The sequence below is a fragment of the Eptesicus fuscus genome, chromosome 4 (genome assembly GCF_027574615.1).
Source record: "Eptesicus fuscus isolate TK198812 chromosome 4, DD_ASM_mEF_20220401, whole genome shotgun sequence".
NCBI lineage: Eukaryota > Metazoa > Chordata > Mammalia > Chiroptera > Vespertilionidae > Eptesicus > Eptesicus fuscus.
In genome coordinates this window covers 17,922,514-17,935,966 of record NC_072476.1, presented here as the reverse complement: position 1 = coordinate 17,935,966, position 13,453 = coordinate 17,922,514, and the positions used below count along the sequence as shown (strand labels likewise).

The following is a 13,453-nucleotide window of genomic DNA, read 5'->3' as shown; positions in this document are numbered from 1 at the left end:
TGGACAAAAATCATACACCTATGGATGAGGACAGTGGGGGCGGGCAGTGCGTAAGGGCAAAAGGTGGGGTGGGAACCAGGGGGAGGGGAGCTCTGGAGGGAAAAAAGAGGAATAACTGTAATAATCTGAACAATAAAGATTTATTAATAAAAAATAAAAATAAAAAACTTGCCCCAGTCCTGGCCGGTGTGGCTCAGTTGGTTGGGCATCATCTCGTGCCACAATAGGTCGCCAGTTCAATTCCTGGTCAGGGCACAAGCTCAGGTTTCAGGCTCAATCCCCAGTAGGGGGCATGCCGGAGACAGCTCATTGATGTTTCTCTTTAACATCAATGTTTCTCTCTCTCTCTCTCCCTTTCTCTCTCTCTTTAAAATCAATAAAAATATATTTTTTTTTAAAAAACCTGCCCTTAAAACTTGTCCAGACCCCAGACCAGGGAGACAGATTGGAGCAGTGCCACCTGCCTTCTGCAAGTTGGCTCAGCATTCAATAAAAAGCTCTTTCTTTTCTCAAAGGCCAGTGCCATCGTTGTGGCTCCTATGCACACAGGGCATCAGGCCCTTGCTCAGTAACAATAGAAGCACAGGAAGATGGAGGCAGGTGGAGATAGATGCTGAGGTCCTCAGGGTGCCAACATCTCCCACCATAATAGTGCTGGGACACTCCATACCTCTTCACAGTACAGAAGAGAACGAGGAAATCTCATGTTAGATGGATCACTGGTTCAGGAAGTGTCAGCTCTGATTTCAAAGCCACATTTGCTTGATTTTAAGATACTATTGCCTGTAAGATGCACATTGGGTATAATAACAGCTTTTCCCAGCTTTGTTTTTTTAAATATGTTTTCATTGATTTTAGAGAGAAAAAAAATGAAGAGGGATAGAGAGAAACATCGATGAGAGGGAAACATCATCAATTAGCTGCCTCCTGCACACCCCCTACTGGGGATTGAGACCGCAACCTGAGCATGTACCCTGACCAGGAATGGAACTATGACCTCTTGGTTCATAGGTCGATGCTCAAGCACTGAACCACACCAGCTGGGTGCTTTCCCCAACTTTAAAAAAACTACTGTAGCCCTAACCGGTTTGGCTCAGTGGGTAGAGCATCGGCCTGTGGACTGAAGGGTCCCAAGTTCAATTCCGGTTAAGGGCATGTACCTAGGGGGTGTACAGGAGACAGCTGATAGATGTTTCTCTCTCATCGATGTTTCTAACTCTCTATCCCTCTCCCTTCCTCTCTGTAAAAAATCAATAAAATATATTAAAAATAAATAAATAAAAATAAAAATAACTGCTGTAAATGTGTACAAAAACCATACTAATTTCAGATGTGTTAAGAAGCTTAAAAGAAAGCATTTCAAACTCCAGATGCTTGGTATCCCCATAAGAGCACTTGTACCCTCTTGACCCTCTGTTCCAAGCTGGACCTAGAAAATGGAGTTATTTTGTTTGAATATCGTTCTGGCTCTGAAGTTCTGTGATTTTCTTTTTCCTTGCAACATCCCTGTCATGGCAACACAATGCACATTTGCATTTCAAAACTACCCCTCCCTCCTCCACACCTTAAAAGGAGGATGAGGATCCCATTTTACCATTTAACCACATGCTACAAAGCTATTTCAGACACTTTGTGACCAGGTGCCCTCCTGCAGGCAACAAAAGGAGCTGCAGTTCCGTGTCAGCATCTTTAACATGCACATTTAGTAATCAGAGGCATCAGGGGCTGGCTAATTTTATTGTAAGGGGAAAGTAAGAGAGCTAACGTTTTTTTAACTTACATATACTTATTGTCTTCATCCATTTATGCTGCTATAGCAAAATATTATAGATCGGGTCGCTTATTTTTTTATTGTTTAAAATATTACATATATTAGTACATATATCTCCTTTTTTTTTCCCCATTGACCTTCCCCCAGCCTCCCCTACCCCCTGTTGCATGACCTCATCCCACCGCCCCCCTCCCTCACCCGCAGTTTCTTGTGTCCATTGGTTATGCTTATATGCATGCATACAAGTCCTTTGGTTGATCTCTTATCTCCCCAACACTCCCCAGCCTTCCTGCTGTAATTTGACAGTCTATTCGGTGCTTTACTGCCTCTGTATCTATCTTTTTATTCATCAGGTTATAATGTTCTTTATTTTCCATAAATGAGTGAGATCATGTGGTATTTTTCTTTCATTGCCTGGCTTATTTCACTTAACATAATGCTCTCCAGGTCCATCCATGCTGCTGCAAATGGTAAGAATTCCTTCTTTTTTATAGCAGCGTAGTATTCCATTGTGTAGATGTACCATAGTTTTCTAATACATTCATTTGCTGATGAGCATTTAGGCTGTTTCCAAATCTTAGCTATGGTGAATTATGCTGCTATGAACATAGGGGTGCATATATCCCCTATGTTCATAGCAGCACAATTATTATAGATCGGGTCGCTTATTTAAAAAATAAAATAAAATTTCTTTTTTCATAGGTCTGAAGGCTGGGAAATCCAAGATCAGAGTGTCAGCAAATTAGGTGTCTGGTGAAAGCCCTCTATAGGTTGCAGACCCCGAGTTTGGTGGAAGGGAAAGAACTAACATTTCTTAATTGATTGCTGTGCCTAGATGCTGCATTAATGACTTGATCATTTCATCCAAGCCCCACAACCCCTCCAGGAACTAAAGAAACTAAATGTCAGCAGGGATGTGTCCCTTGCCCAAGATCACATAGCTGGCAAGTTGCAAAACTGACATAATGTTGATGAAGTCGAAGGGAGAGAGAGGAGGGAAAGGGGGAAAAAGGAAGAATTCCATCCCCAAAAGAGCTACCCTCCCCCGGATGTTAGACCACCTGATGTTGCTAAGGAACAAGGCAGGCGCGCTCTGCCTTCTGATTCCTAAAGATAGAGATGGAATCACCCTGAGAACAGAGGTGGAAACTTCCCTTTTCCTTTCCTTGATCCATTTCTTTCCCTCGTAAATATTCCCCAGCCTCCATCAGCAGGCCAAAGTCCTTGGCTGTGAGATTTATCTTGTTATCTGTTCTCCGGTCCATGTAATTTAGCATGTCGTTTTTATTGGGCTTTTTCTTTCTCCTTCACTCTGAAAAAGTTTTAGAGAAGAGTAAATCTAGCCTCTTTATAATCCTACATGAATCTCTCAGACTTTGTTTTTCCACTTTGGGGTAATAAAATCAGTTGCTATATATTAAGCTGCATTAGCACAGCTGCCTGACAAGCATTGTATGTATATGGCTAGTTGAGGAGGCTGCAGGCTGCCCCAGGCCCTGTTATCTATGCAATAATCCCCTGCAATACTTTCACCATTAAAGATTCTTTTTTTTTTTTTTTTGTTATTCAAAAGCCATCTGTAAAATCAGATGATCCTGGGAGAAGGGACAGAGACCTAATATCCACTAATTCTTAACCTTCTTATGGTTTGAGAATGTTGGGGTCGGGGGAAGAAGAAAGACTATGGATCTTCTTCCTAGAAAAATGCAGACAGATGCAAAATCCCACACAACCCTTGGACCCAGAGAGAACCCCTGCTTGACTCATCAGCTGATAGCTCAGGAAGTGAGTTCAGAGGATGGGATTATCCTACTTGGCAAGATCTGAGGCCCTGCAGAGAGAACGCCGATAGGTTTAAGGAGAGTTGGGGAGGTGGGAGGAAACCAAAGGGCTTAAGGAACAAGGAGAGCAAGAGGATGGGAAAATTGTACTCAGTTTGTTGAAAGATAATCCTCAAGTGAGGAGGAGGAAGCAGTTACCAGAATCTGAAGGCAGAGTCAGGAGAGGACTGTCTGGCAGGAGCTGTGACCTTCACTCAAAAGATGCAGTTGACCTTAATTGACCCTGCAAGGAGGGAACAAAGCAAATAAATTTCTTGCCCGACAGGTGTGGCTCAGTAGTTGAGCATCAGCCCATGAACCAAGAGGTCACCAATTTGATTCCCAGTCAGAGCACATGCCAGGGTTGGGGGCTTGATCCCCAGTAGGGGTAGGCAGGAGGCAGCTGATCGATGTTTCTCGCTCATCAGTGTTTCTATCTCTCTATCCCTCTCTCCCTCTCTCTAAAATATATTTAAAAATATTTTTAAAAGAAAATAAATGTCTTGACCTCAGTGCCCCCTTCTTCTGTTATTGTTCCCATTTTCAGATGAGCAAGATGAGGCTCAGAGAGATGAAGTCAACTAACTATCCAAGGCCACAGCTACCAAGCGGCAGAGCCAGGATCCATACCCAGCCAGGTTTTCGTATTACCTGGGCTAAGATTGGGAGGTAAGGCAGAGAACTGGGAACATTAGATGGGAACATTAGCAGTTTCTCTCTTTTTTTTTTTTTTTAATTTCAAAATTTAGTGTTGAAACAAGAGAGTTTTACTGTTAAATGGAATGGGATTGGGGGAAGATAACCCTTTCCCCCACCCCAGTACCAAGCCCAGGTGTCACCTTGGGATTGGAGGGGTGGGAAGAGTCTTCAGCCCGCTGTCTTCTAGGGGGACAGCAGAGCTGGGGGCAGGCCCCAGCAGGGTGCTGTGAATGAGGGAGACAAAAATCAGCATCTCTCCCAAATGCCTCCAAGTGACCTCCAGTCCCAAGAGCTGAGGAAACAATGATTAGTGGCTTTTATTAGAAATTTCAAGTAATCTGCTCCTGAGCCTGGGCAACTTGTGATCGGCGTGGGCACTACCCAGGGGCTGCCGTCAGGACTAGGTAAGCCTTCCTTGTACCTTCCAATCTGAGGCAGGGGGGAAGGTTGAGGAGGATGGGCCTGTTCTCTTTCTGCAAAACACCGCCGTCTCCTTTGGGAGGGCAAGAGCTCTGGGAAGTCTCCGAGATTCAGGCCAAACATCCTTAAAGGCGTGCAGGCACGGGCTAATCATAGTGCATGCAGCTGAGGGTGCCATGCCCAGCACTTACCCTCAGTAAACACTGGCTATTGTTACTGCCATTATTGTGGTTGTCATTATTATGATTATTATCATCATTACCATTGGGATCCTTGTGCTACCACCCTGGACTGTTAAAGAAATTAAATGAGATGGTCCGTTGAAAGCACTTAACACATAGTAGAAACTCAATTATGATATCTATCTTTATGATTATGATCACTCCACTGAGACATTAATGAAACAACCAACATTTTGGAGAAACCAAGATGGCGGCATAGGTTAAACACCTAACCTGCAGCCGGGCACAACAATTTCAAAAATACAACTAGAGGTCAGAACGGACATCGTCCAGAACCACAGGAAAGTTGGTGGACTGAAATGCCCACAGCTGGGGAGAAGGAGAAGGCCACGGGGACAGTCGGGGAAGCCGTAAAAGCCTGAGGTATGGAGAAACGGGCGGAGACACGAGCACATGCGCCTGCGGGGAGGATGGAACCGGAGAGGAGGGGGCGGCTGATGACCTGGCCGGAGTTCACTGGCAGGAAGGAGATAAAGGCTCCGGAGTGCGCTGAGCACCGGCTCCGATTGCACTGAACCCCATTCCGGGCGAAACCCTGGGAAACTCACTAACTTTCGCAACTCCGCCGCCCCCGCAGGCCGCCCGGCCCGGGACGCTGGGGACGCCGCCGCAGCGGCGGCGCCCGGAGCCCGGCAGCCTCCCAGCACCCGTCCCCGCCGCGCAGCCCCCGCTCGCCTGGTGCCGCAGGCCGCGCGCCCCGCACACCGGACGGAGGCCCGGGCGCCCTCTCCGTGCACCTCCCGGCGGCGCTAGACTTCAGTAGAGTTGACTGAATTCAAGGGATTAAGAAGTATAAATTGGGGAGACGCCGCGGCGGCGACGTCCGGAACACAGCGATGGCGGTGCCTGGAGCTCGGCGGCCACCCAGCGCCCGTCCCAGCCGCGCGGCACTCGTGTGCCTGGTTCCGCGGGACGCGCGCACCGCGCACCGGACGGAGGCCCGGGCGCCCTTTCCGTGCACCTCCCGGCGGCACTAGACTTCAGTAGAGTTGACTGAAATGAAGGGATTAAGAAGTACAAATCGGGAAGTTTGAAAAAGATGGCGGCGGAGGTTAAAGGCTGTTCTGTTGCCTCGCACCCAGCGAAATCGGAGGGGATGAGGTGTGGAGGTGCGTGGGTCTGGCTGGTGGCGGGAGAAAGGGGCTTTTGTTCCAAACCTAAGGGAGATTAGCTCTCCATCACCCTGAAACCCATCTTCTGGTGAACCCCGGGAGACCCAGATGCCTGCGGGGAGAGGCGGGACTCTTGCAGAGGTGCGCCCAGCAATCAGTGTTTGCTGCGCTGGAGTGCGGAACGAAGGGACTTAGATACGTGGAAGGCAGAAGGACCAGACTCACAGCCATCGCGGCTCGCCGCACCATGGCCTGTTGGCGCCCTGAGACCCCGCCCCGACCTGGGACCCGCCCCGCACGTTTTGAAGACCTGCCCCGCAAGTCTTGCAGGCACACCTGCGCCCCAAGCAACGGCTTATGCATGTGGGTGGACTGCCCTCTGGCAGCGGACCAGATGATCTGCTGTTCTAGTCGGAATGCTCCAGGGCCACTCAGACAGGAGGAAGAAACTACAGTTTTTGCTGTAATCCTTGCTGAGTGCCTAAGGCAGTAGCTGATCTACACCCCATTGGAGACCCAGAAACGAGGGCATCTAGTGGTCTGTGGGAGATGACACCAGATTTCAACCACGTGCATAAGGGACACATTCAACGGGAATATTCAGTGAGCGCCAAAGCTTTGCTGCACCAAGACCCGGCCCATAAACATGTCTCCTGCACAGCAACTCTTCCTTTATAGACAAAGAGAGCCCCCCCAGTGACACCAACAACAATCAAGACTTAACTATACAAAGGAGGACCAAGATGGAGGCATAGGGCGGAAGCCTGATTGTTGCCTACCACAACAACTTTGAGACTACGACAAGAGAGCAGAGCAGACACCATCCAAGACCACCATAGGGCTGGCTGAGTAGATGCTCTACAACTAGAATAAAAGAGGGGTATGTGGGATGATGCTGATGCCGGTGACCCAAAGACCACACTTTAAGAACTACGGCTCAGGCGACACAAAAGAACTATGGCTCAGGCGATACAACAGCGGCCTGGAACGTGCTCGGCGCAGTTCCCCCGGCGGTCTCCGGCTGAGGGGACGGCTCCACTGGCAGCCAAGCACGGACAGACGAGCCCCTATGAGACATGGGGTGGGAGACTCCGCGCTTGCTGACCTCTGAGTCCGTCAAGAATCTCAACGCCCCGGAAGCGGCCAGGTGCGCATGCTCGGCGACCGGCCACCGATGCAGACCCAAGGGCCGACGCAGCGACGCCAGACTGGCCCACCGCCATGCACCGGGTGCACCGGAGCTTCGCCGAGCCGCCGCCCGACGAGTTCTGCAGCAGCCATACTGGAGCTCTGGAAGGATGGCCAGGGGAATTGCTGAGGGGGGATTGACCGGCAGGAATTGGGATCGGGAAGACGGGGCCCCGCTGAGACCCGGGTGCGGGCGGGGTTGCGCGCCTCTGGGCTCGGGTGTGGTCACACGCCTCTGGGTATAAGTGAGGCCTCACGTCCCTGGGTCTAGGTGAGGCCACATGCCCCTGGGTCCAGGTGAGGCCGGACTCCGGGTCCGGGTGAGGCCAAGTGCCCCTGGACCCGGATGACGCTGGATCCCGTGCCCGGGCGAGGCCAAGCGCCCCTGGGTCTGGGAGAGCCCACACACCCCTGGGTCCAGGCGAGACCATGTGTCCCTGGATCCAGGTGAGGCCGTGTGCACCTAGGCCCGGGTGAGCCCAAGTGGCCCTGGGTCTGGGAGAGGCCAAGCGTCCCTCGGTCCGGGTGAGACCATGTGTCCCTGGATCCGGGTGAGGCCTCGTGCACCTAGGCCCGGGTGAGGCCACGTGCCCCTGGGTCTGGGAGAGGCCAAGCGTCCCTGGGTCCGGGTGAGACCATGTGTCCCTGGATCCGGGTAAGGCCTCGTGCACCTAGGCCCGGGTGAGCCCTGGTGGCCCTGGGTCTGGGAGAGGCCAAGCGTCCCTGGGTCCGGGTGAGACCATGTGTCCCTGGATCCGGGTGAGGCCTCGTGCACCTAGGCCCGGGTGAGCCCAAGTGGCCCTGGGTCTGGGAGTGGCCAAACGTTCCTGGGTCTGGGTGAGACCATGTGTCCCTGGATCCGGGTGAGGCCTCGTGCACCTAGGCCCGGGTGAGCCCAAGTGGCCCTGGGTCTGGGAGTGGCCAAACGTTCCTGGGTCTGGGTGAGACCATGCGTCCCTGGATCCGGGTGAGGCCTCGTGCACCTAGGCCCGGGTGAGCCCAAGTGGCCCTGGGTCGGGGAGAGGCCAAGCGTCCCTGGGTCCGGGTGAGACCATGTGTCCCTGGATCCGGGTGAGGCCTCGTGCACCTAGGCCCGGGTGAGCCCAAGTGGCCCTGGGTCTGGGAGAGGCCAAGCGTCCCTGGGTCCGGGTGAGACCATGCGTCCCTGGATCCGGGTGAGGCCTCGTGCACCTAGGCCCGGGTGAGCCCAAGTGGCCCTGGGTCTGGGAGTGGCCAAACGTTCCTGGGTCTGGGTGAGACCATGTGTCCCTGGATCCGGGTGAGGCCTCGTGCACCTAGGCCCGGGTGAGCCCAAGTGGCCCTGGGTCGGGGAGAGGCCAAGCGTCCCTGGGTCCGGGTGAGACCATGTGTCCCTGGATCCGGGTGAGGCCTCGTGCACCTAGGCCCGGGTGAGCCCAAGTGGCCCTGGGTCTGGGAGAGGCCAAGCATCCCTGGGTCCGGGTGAGACCATGTGTCCCTGGATCCGGGTGAGGCCTCGTGCACCTAGGCCCGGGTGAGCCCAAGTGGCCCTGGGTCTGGGAGAGGCCAAGCGTCCCTGGGTCCGGGAGAGACCATGTGTCCCTGGATCCAGGTGAGGCCTTGTGAAACTAAGCCCAGGTGAGGCCACGTGCCCCTGGGTCTGGGAGAGGCCAAGCGTCCCTGGGTACGGGTGAAGCCAGATCCTGGGTCCGGGTGAGGCCTTGCGCCCCTGGATCCATCCGGGTGAGGCTGGGTCCCAGGCCCGGGTGAGACCACGCGCCCCTTGGGTATGGGTGAGGCCACGTGCCCCTTAGTCCAGGTGACGCCGTGCCCCTGGGTTCGGCCGAGACCAAACCAGAGGGAGTCGGACCTCCGTTACCACCATTTGTCCACCATCCAGAGCTGAGGGGTCAGTGCTGACATGTACACATAAGGAACTACTGGTCATCGAAATTGGGTCTCAAAAGAACTGTTGGTCCAGGGGGAAGCTCGCTACAGATTGATTCATTTGCCTGTCAGCATAACTATTATTGCTCGTCTCACATTCAGTTCTTCTTAGTATATATCTAGTGACATTTGATCTTGTTCATCTAGAGGAAATGATGAACAACATAGACTGAGGAACAAGAACAGAACCAGAAGTAAGGAGGCATCAATCGGACTATCGGGCCTCAGAGGGAGGATAGGGGAGGGTAGGGGGAGGGTGGGGGGAGGGGGAGAGTTCAACCAAAGGACCTGCATGCATGCATATAAGCCTATCCAACGGTTAAGTTCAACAGGGGATTGGGCCCTGCGTGGGGAGAGGGGTGGGATGGGAATGGGGGGATGAGGACAAATATGTGACACCTTAATCAATAAATAAATTTAAAAAAAAAAAATTAAAAAAAAAAAAAAAAAAAAAAAAAAAAACAACCAACATTTTGGGAAATGTGTCCAAGGAACCAGAAAGGTAAATTGCCAGTTTTTGCAATCTAATGGCACCACGCTAGCTCAGAGTAGCAAAAAAAAATAAAAAAAAATTGGACATTGTGGATCTCTGCTAATGACTATACAACCTTGGTAACCAAACCAAAGATACCTGTGGTCAAAATATACACGAGCCCTGACCAGGTAGCTCAGTTAGTTGGATCATCGTCCCATACACCAAAAGGTTGTGGGTTCAATTCCTAGTCAGGGCACTTACCTAGGTTTCAGGTTTGGTTCCTGTTCGGGGCATGTAAGGGAGGCAACTGATCAATGTTTCTCTCACATCGATGTCTCTCTATTTATCTCTCTATCTATCGTCCTCTCTCTATTAAGCCAATAAACATATCCTGGGGTGAGGAGATATATATATCAAATTAATCCTACCATTTTCTAAGGAACAACCATTCTCTCAGCAGACAATTGAATTCAAACACTCATTCATTCATTCAGTAAAGAACTTTGATTTTGACCTTGTGAGACTTGTTGAGCCAAAACACACCTGGACTTCTGCCCTCCAGAACAGCCACGTAATTGATGGGTATTTTTTAAACTGCTAAATTTGTTGTAATTTTTTACAGCAGCAGCAGAAACGAGTACACCCCCACATGCTGTGAGAAGCTCAAGTCCTGGGGAGGGGTCCTGAAGGCTGAGACCCGAAAGAGACAGAGACCGGAGCACCAGGAGCCAGTCAGGCCTTCGGATGACTCCAACCCCCACTGTGCCTGAGTGAGCACTGCATGAGAGACCCCAAGCCAGAGCCGCCCAGCTGAGCCCAGCCATGCCACAGGAGTGGGAGAGGTGATGATCAATTGACTTTTTAAGCCACCTAGTTTCCCTGAATAGAAACCCAGAAGTCTATGAGTATAAATGAGAGATAACACCCTAACGCATTTGGAACAGTAAGCACTCCATCTATGTCGGCAAATGCAACTTTACTATGACCACTTCCATCTGACAGATGAGGAAACGGGGACTTGGAGAGGTTAAGGGACATGCAGAGCTGAGACATTCCACCGCTGTGTCTGACTCTAGATCTTGCTCTTCCCATGGCTCTGGGATGGCTCCTGACACTCCAGCCTGCTCGAAATCAAGGTGGTTGTATTTCTTCCGGGGCAGCTGGCTTCCACGCCGCCAGGCCAATTGAAGGCCATTCCCTTCTGCAGCCCCATAACCTGGCTGTGGGAGGTTCACACCCCACCCCCACTAAGTCTCTGCCATCCTTAGATTGCATTTCCTCGCCCAGGGGCTGCAGGAAAGGTCAGCTGGACATGCAGGGTGCACCAGCGAGCCTGGTGCCCACTGCTCAACCCTGCCTCCCCCTCCCCTGTCTCTATGGTCCCAGAACCAAGCACAGGAGTCTGCTTCTGCTCCTAGGCCAGCGTCACAGCCGGGGCTGCTGGGCTGCTCGTGGCATGGCTGTGAGCTCAGTAGATTCATTTCCACTTGAGCCTGCAGTGTCCAGCTTCCTGAACAGAATAGCAATGACCGGGTTCCATCACCCATGCTCCCTGCAGTGGGAGCTGAAAGACCAGATGTGCAGCTGAGAAGGAGTCCAAAGTGTGGCACCCGGGGCAGCCTCCTCCTCCTCCTTCGTCAGAAGCAGGGGGAGAACACAGCAAAGAAAGGAATGTGTTTTTCTCTGTTTTCTCTCTTCCCTTCCTTCACCTTGCTCCTCTTCTCATTTTCGCCCCCTCATTTCTTCACTCCTAGTCTCTTTATTTTTGTTTTTTTGTTATTATTTTTCAATGGCAGTTTACATTCAATAGTATTCTGTATCAGTTTCAGACATACAGTGTAGTGGTTAGACAATCATGTACTTTATAGAACTCCCCCCCCCCCCCCAATTCTAGTACCCATCTGGTACCATAGCGATCACGATATTATTGATTATATTCCCCATGCTATAATTTACATCTCTGTGACTGCTCTGTAACTAACTACCAATCTGTACTTCTCAATCCCTTCACCTTTTTCAGCCGGTCCCCCAGCACCCCTCCCCTCCGGCAATGGTCAGTCTGTTCTCTGTGGCTTTGGGTCTGTTCTATTTTGCTTGTTTGTTTTGCTCTTCCCCCGCCGTGCTCCCCCCCCCCCCCCCCCCACCGTGTCCTGGTTCTTGAGGATAGAACCGGCAGACTGGAAACCATTGGCACCCAAGGCAGAATGCCAAGGGGGCCGAAGCCCTTTTGTTCTCCTCTGTACATTAGGGGACCAGACCGTACACCCGACCCCACCAAGAAGAGAAAGGTTGTCCATTTAGCTTTTAAGATTCCATATATAAGTGAAGTCATATCTGTCCTTCTCTGACTTATTTCACTTAGCACAATGCCCTCTATGTCCAGTCACACTGTTGCAAAAGGTAAGATTTCATGTTTGGGGTTTATTGTTTTGTTTTTTAAATATGTGTGGGGGTGTGTGTGGGGGTGTGGGGGTGTATTATTGATGTTAGAGAGAGAGGAAGGAAGAGGGATAGAGAGAAACATCGATGATAAACATCATTGATCAACCTCCTCCTGCACGCTCCCTGCTGGGGATCAAGCCCACAACCCGGGCATGTGACCCTACCAGGAATAGAACCAGTAACCTCTTGGTTCATGGGTCGATGCTCAACCTTTGAGCCACACCGGCCAGGCTCACGTTTGTTTTGTTTTATTTTTTTATGGCCGAGTAGTATTCTATTGTGTAAATGTACCACAGCTTTTCAATCCACTCATCTATTGATGGGCACTTGGGTTGCTTCCATTTCTTGGCCATTGTAATGCTGGGGGTGCATATATTCCTTTGAATTCGTGTTTTGGGTTTCTTTGGATATATTCCCAGAAGTGGAGTCTCTGGGTCATAAGGAAATTCCATTTTTAATTTTTGAGAAACCTCCACACTGTTTTCCGCAGTGGCTGCACCAATCTGCATTCCCACCAACAGTGGGCAAGGGTTCCCTTTCCCCCACATTCTTGCCGAAACTCGTAGTTTGTTTTCTTATTGATGATAGCCATTCTGACAGGTGTGAGGTGATATCTCGTCGTGGTTTTAATTTGCATTTCCCTGATGATTAGTGATGTTGAGCAACTTTTCGTATGTCTATTGGCCACCTGTATTTCTTCCTTGGAGAAGCATCTGTTCTGGTCTTCTGCCCACTATTCTCTCTTGTCCCCCTCTAAATCATTCTCTCCCTCCTCTCTCTCCTTTTTATATACACACACGTGCACGGTCACACACACACACACACACACACACACACACACACACACACATCATCTTCATAACTCAGGATAGGGCACCAGCCGGCCATGGAGCTACAGAGTGGAGACCTCGGCAGACAGGCTCCTTAGAGCCTGAGCCCAAAGGAGGCTGCCGTGGGCCTCCAGAGGCAGCAGCCTCCTCCACCCCTGCGGGCCCTCTGCCAAGCACCAGAGGAAAGGCTTTGCAGGGACAGGTTCCTCCTCTCCCAGTCCTGCTGCCCATCCCTGCCCACCTCTGCCCTCGGGCTATTCTAGAGGCCTGGGTGGTGGGGAGGACTTGTGGGCCACACTCAGAGGGGGTGGCTGGGCCCTGAGACAGCCAATGTTCCCTCTGTTGTAGAAGACCGGAGAAAAACCAAGCAATGCTTTAGAGAAGTGGAGTTACACAGTTTCATTATGCTGGCGGACTCAGCAGAATAATTTCCCAAGTCTGAGCAAAGTAACATGCAGGGAGCTTCTCCTTTATATTTTTCTGGTGTCTTTGTCCCCCAAATATGGATTATGCTTCTGGTCCTTTCGC

The 13,453-nt window shown here is 51.2% G+C and overlaps 1 non-coding gene across 1 annotated transcript; it reads right to left on the bottom strand.

Annotated features, from left to right (window-relative positions):
- Positions 1-11,796: 11,796 nt before the first annotated feature.
- On the bottom strand, positions 11,797-11,942 carry LOC114231623 (small nucleolar RNA SNORA57). The gene has a single exon (XR_003617607.2). It is a non-coding gene; the product is annotated as a small nucleolar RNA SNORA57 (small nucleolar RNA).
- Between the last annotated feature and the right edge of the window lie 1,511 nt (positions 11,943-13,453).